The following is a 6,570-nucleotide window of genomic DNA, read 5'->3' on the forward strand; positions in this document are numbered from 1 at the left end:
CAATTCATCACAACAAAGATAGAGAGGGAAGAACACCATATGATCCAACTATATTAACAAAGCTCATGGTACATCAAGATCGTGCCAAATCAAGATCACGAGAGAGAGAGAGAGAGAGCGATCAAACACATAACTACTGGTACATACCCTCAGCCCCGAGAGTTAACTACTCCCTCCTCGTCATGGAGACCGCCAGGATGATGAAGATGGCCTCCGGTGATGATTTTGAAGGAAATATGGCCTAGAGGCAATAATAAAGTTGTTATTTTATATTTCCTTATATCATGATAAATGTTTATTATTAATGCTAGAATTGTATTAACCGGAAACTTGATACATGTGCGGATACATAGACAAAACACCGTGTCCCTAGTAAGCCTCTACTAGGCTAGCTCGTTAATCAAAGATGGTTAAGTTTCCTAACCATAGACATGTGTTGTATTAGGATAATGATGTGATGGACAAGACCCGTAGGGTCCGTGCTACCTCTTGAGCACTGCGTTGGTTTTCCCTGAAGAGGAAGGGATGATGCAGCAAAGTAGCGTAAGTATTTCCCTCAGTTTTTGAGAACCAAGGTATCCATCCAGTAGGAGGCTACGCGCGAGTCCCTCGTACCTGCACAAAACAAATAACTCGTCGCAACCAACGCAAATAGGGGTTGTCAATCCCTATAAGGCCACTTACGAGAGTGAGATCTGATAGATATGATAAGATAATATTTTTGGTATTTTTATGATAAAGATGCAAAGTAAAATAAAGGCAAAGTAAATAACAAAGGAAATAACTAAGTAGTAGGAGATCAATATGATAAAGATATACCCGGGGGCCATAGGTTTCACTAGTGGCTTCTCTCGAGAGCATAAGTATTCTACGGTGGGTGAACAAATTACTGTTGAGAAATTGACAGAATTGAGCATAGTTATGAGAATATCTAGGTATGATCATGTATATAGCCATCACGTCCGAGCCAAGTAGACCGACTCCTGCCTGCATCTACTACTATTACTCCACTCATCGACCGCTATCTAGCATGCATCTAGAGTATTAAGTTAAAAACAGAGTAACGCCTTAAGCAAGATGACATGATGTAGAGGGATAGACTCATGCAATATGAAGAAAACCCCATCTTGTTATCCTCGATGGCACCAATACAATACGTGCCTTGCTGCCCTTACTGTCACCGGGAAAGGACACCACAAGATTGAACCCAAAGCTAAGCACTTCTCCCATTGCAAGAAAGATCAATCTAGTAGGCCAAACCAAACTGATAATTCGAAGAGACTTGCAAAGATAACCAATCATACATAAAAGAATCCAGAGAAGATTCAAATATTATTCATAGATAGACTTGATCATAAACCCACAATCCATCGGTCTCAACAAACACACCGCAAAAAGAAGATTACATCGAATAGTTCTCCACAAGAGAGGGGGAGAACATTGTATTGAGATCCAAAAAGAGAGAAGAAGCCATCTAGCTACTAACTATGGACCCGTAGGTCTGAGGTAAACTACTCACACTTCATCGGAGAGGCTATGGTGTTGATGTAGAAGCCCTCCGTGATCGATGCCCCCTCCGGCGGAGCTCCGGAACAGGCCCGAAGATGGGATCTCGTGGATACAGAAAGTTGCAGCGGTGGAATTAGGTTTTTGGCTCCGTATCTGATCGTTTGGGGGTACGTAGGTATATATAGGAGGAAGGAGTACGTCGGTGGAGCAACAGGGGGCCCACGAGGGTGGAGGGCGCGCCTGGTGGGGGTGGGCGCGCCCCCTACCTCGTGGCCTCCTGTTTCTTTTCTTGACATAGGGTCCAAGTCTCTCTGGTCTTGTTCGTTGAGAAAATCACGTTCCTGAAGGTTTCATTCCGTTTGGATAATAAAGCCCAATAATGTCCAAAACAGTAGATAATATAGCATGGAGCAATCAAAAATTATAGATATGTTGGAGACGTATCAAGCATCCCCAAGCTTAATTCCTGCTCGTCCTCGAGTAGGTAAATGATAAAAACAGAATTTTTGATGCGGAGTGCTACTTGGCATAATTTTAATGTAATTCTTCTTAATTGTGGTATGAATATTTAGATCCGAAAGATTCAAGACAAAAGTTCATATTGACATAAAAATAATAATAGTTCAAGCATACTAACAAAGCAATTATGTCTTCTCAAAATAACATGGCTAAAGAAAGTTAGCCCTACAAAATCATATAGTCTGGCTATGCTCTATCTTCACCACACAAAATATTTAAATCATGCACAACCCCGATGACAAGCCAAGCAATTGTTTCATACTTTTGACATTCTCAAAATTTTTTCAATCTTCACGCAATACATAAGCGTGAGCCATGGATATAGCACTATAGGTGGAATAGAGTGGTGGTTGTGGAGAAGACAAAAAGGGAGAATATAGTCTCACATCAACTAGGCGTATCAACGGGCTATGGAGATGCCCATCAATAGATATCAATGTGAGTGAGTAGGGATTGCCATGCAACGGATGCACTAGAGCTATAAGTATATGAAAGCTCAAAAATAAACTAAGTGGGTGTGCATCCAACTTGCTTGCTCATGAAGACCTAGGACAATTTGAGGAAGCCCATCATTGGAATATACAAGCCAAGTTCTATAATGAAAGATTCCCACTAGTATATGAAAGTGATAACATGAGAGACTCTCTACTATGAAGATCATGGTGCTACTTTGAAGCACAAGTGTGGTAAAAGGATAGTAACATTGTCCCTTCTCTCTTTTTCTCTTATTTTTTTATTTGGGCCTTTTCTCTTTTTTTATGGCCTCTTTTATTTTTTTTCTCCCGGAGTCTCATCCTGACTTGTGGGGGAATCATAGTCTCCATCATCCTTTCCTCACTAGGACAATGCTCTAATAATGATGATCATCACACTTTTATTTTTCTTACAACTCAACAATTACAACTCGATACTTAGAACAAAATATGACTCTATATGAATGCCTCCGGCGGTGTACCGGGATATGCAATGATGCATGAGTGACATGTATGAAAGAATTATGAATGGCGGCTTTGCCACAAATACGATGTCAACTACATGATCATGCAAAGCAATATGACAATGATGAAGCATGTCATAATAAATGGAACAGTGGAAAGTTACATGGAAATATATCTCGGAATGGCTATGGAAATGCCATAATAGGTAGGTATGGTGGCTGTTTTGAGGAAGGTATATGGTGGGTGTATGATACCGGCGAAAGGTACGCGGTATTAGAGAGGCTAGCAAAGGTGGAAGGGGGAGAGTGCGTATAATCCATGGACTCAACATTAGTCATAAAGAACTCATATACTTATTGCAAAAATCTACAAGTTATCAAAGCAAAGTATTACGCGCATGCTCCTAGGGGGATAGATTGGTAGGAAAAGACCATCGCTCGTCCCCAACTGCCACTCATAAGGAAGGCAATCAAAAAATAAATCATGCTCCGACTTCATCACATAACGGTTCATCATACGTGCATGCTACGGGAATCACAAGCTTCAACACAAGTATTTCTCAAATTCACAACTACTCAACTAGCACAACTTTAATATCACCATCTTTATATCTCAAAACAATTATCAAGTATCAAACTTATCATAGTATTCAACACACTCATAAGAAAGTTTTATTATTAATCTTGTATACCAAGCATATTAGGATTTTAAGCAAATTACCATGCTATTTAAGACTCTCAAAATAATCTAAGTGAAGCATGAGAGATCAATAGTTTCTATAAAACAAATCCACCACCGTGCTCTAAAAGATATAAGTGAAGTACTAGAGCAAAATTATATAACTCAAAAGATATAAGCGAAGCACATAGAGTATTCTAACAAATTCTAAATCATATATGGCTCTCTCAAAAGGTCTGTACAACAAGGATGATTGTGGTAAACTAAAAAGCAAAGACTCAAATAATACAAGATGCTCCAAGCAAAACACATATCATGTGGCGAATAAAAATATAGCTCCAAGTAAAGTTACCAATAGAAGTAGACGAAAGAGGGGATGCCTTCCGGGGCATCCCCAAGCTTTGGCTTTTAGGTGTCCTTAGATTATCTTGGGGGTGCCATTGGCATCCACAAGCTTAGGCTCTTGCCACTCCTTGTTCCATAATCCATCAAATCTTTACCCAAAACCTGAAAACTTCACAACACAAAACTTAAAGTAGAAAATCTCGTGAGTTCCGTTAGCGAAAGAAAATAAAAGACCACTTCAAGGTACTGTAATGAACTCATTCTTTATTTATATTGGTGTTATACCTACTGTATTCCAACTTCTCTATGGTTTATAAAATATTTTACTAGCCATAGATTCATCAAAATAAGCAAACAACACACGAAAAACAGAATCTGTCAAAAACAGAACAGTCTGTAGTAATCTGTAGCTAGCGCAAGATATGGAATCCCAAAAATTCTAAAATAAATTTCTGGACGTGAGGAATTTATCTATTAATCATCTTCAAAAATAATTAACTAAATATCACTTTCCAAATAAAAATGGCAGTAGTTCTCGTGAGCGCTAAAGTTTCTGTTTTTTACAGCAAGTTCAACAAGACTTTCCCCAAGTCTTCCCAACGGTTCTAATTGGCACAAACACTAATTAAACACAAAAAACACAACCAAAACAAAGGCTAGATAAATTATTTATTACTAAACAGTAGCAAAAAGCAAGGAATAAAAATAAAATTTGGTTGCCTCCCAACAAGCGCTATCGTTTAACGCCCCTAACTAGGCATAACAAGCAAGAATAGATCTAGGTATTGCCATCTTTGGTAGGCAATCCATAAGTGGCTCTCATAATAGATTCATAAGGTAATTTAATTTTATTTCTAGGAAAGTGTTCCATGCCTTTCCTTAATGGAAATTGGAATCTAATATTTCCTTCCTTCATATCAATAATTGCACCAATCGTTCTAAGGAAAGGTCTACCAAGAATAATTGGATATGAAGGATTGCAATCTATGTCAAGAACAATAAAATCTACGGGCACATAATTCCTATTTGCAACAATAAGAACATCATTAATTCTTCCCATAGGTTTCTTAATAGTGGAATCCACAAGGTGCAAGTTTAGAGAGCAATCATCAAAATCACGGAAACCTAACAAATCACACAAAGTCTTTGGAATCGTGGAAACACTAGCACCCAAATCACATAAAGCATAGCATTCATGATCTTTAATTTTAATTTTAATAGTTAGTTCCCACTCATCATAAAGTTTTCTAGGGATAGAAACTTCCAATTCAAGTTTTTCTTCATAAGATTGCATCAAGGCATCAACGATGTGTTTAGTAAACGCTTTATTTTGACTATAAGCGAGAGGAGAATTTAGCACGGATTGCAACAAGGAAATGCAATCAATCAAAGAGCAATTTTCATAGTTAAATTCCTTGAAATCCATAATACTGGGTTTAGCAACATCTAGGGTTTTAATTTCTTGAATCCCACTTTTATCAAATTTAGCATCAAGATCAACAAATTCCGAATTCTTGGAATGCCTTCTAGGTAAAGGTGGATCATATTCAGTCCCATCATTATCAAGATTCATATTGCAAAACAAAGATTTAATAGGGGACACATCAATAACTTTTAGATTTTCATCTTTATGTTCATAGCAACCAGAAGAACACGCTCTTATAAAGGCATCTTTCTTAGCACGCATCCTAGCAGTTCTTTCTTTGCACTCATCAATGGAAATTCTCATGGATTTGAGAGACTCATTGATATCATGCTTAGGTGGAATAGATCTAAGTTTCAAAGAATCAACATCAAGAGCAATTCTATCAACGTTCCTAGCCAAATCATCAATCTTAAGCAATTTTTCTTCAATCATAGCATTAAAATTCTTTTGTGAAGTAATAAATTCTTTAATATTAGATTCAAAACCAGAGGGCATCTTATTATAATTTCCATAAGATTTTTTGTAGGAATTACCATAATTATTAGAGGAATTACTAGGATACGGCCTAGGATTGAAATTTCCTCTATATGCGTTGTTACCAAAATTGTTCCTACCAACAAAATTCACATCCATAGATTCATTATTATTCTCAATCAAAATATACAAGGGCATATCATTAGGATCATGAGAAACACTCTTTTTAGCAAAAAATTTCATAAGTTCATCCATCTTTCCACTCAAAACATTAATTTCTTCTATCGCATGCACCTTTTTATTAGTAGATCTTTCAGTGTGCCATTGAGAATAATTAACCATAATATTATCTAGGAGTTTAGTAGTTTATCCTAAAGTGATTTCCATAAAAGTGCCTCGTGCGGCCGAATCTAAAAGATTTCTAGAAGCAAAATTCAATCCGGCATAAAAATCTGAACAATCATCCACAAATTTAAACCATGAGTAGGGCAATTACATATCATTAATCTCATTCTCTCCCAAGCTTGTGCAACATGTTCATGATCAAGTTGTTTAAAATTCATAATATCATTTCTAAGAGAGATGATCTTAGCGGGAGGAAAATACTGAGATATAAAAGCATCTTTGCACTTGTTCCATGAATCAATACTATTTTTAGCAAAGACGAAAACCAAACTTTAG

This window comes from Triticum urartu, chromosome 5 (assembly GCF_003073215.2).
Source record: "Triticum urartu cultivar G1812 chromosome 5, Tu2.1, whole genome shotgun sequence".
Classification (NCBI taxonomy): domain Eukaryota; kingdom Viridiplantae; phylum Streptophyta; class Magnoliopsida; order Poales; family Poaceae; genus Triticum; species Triticum urartu.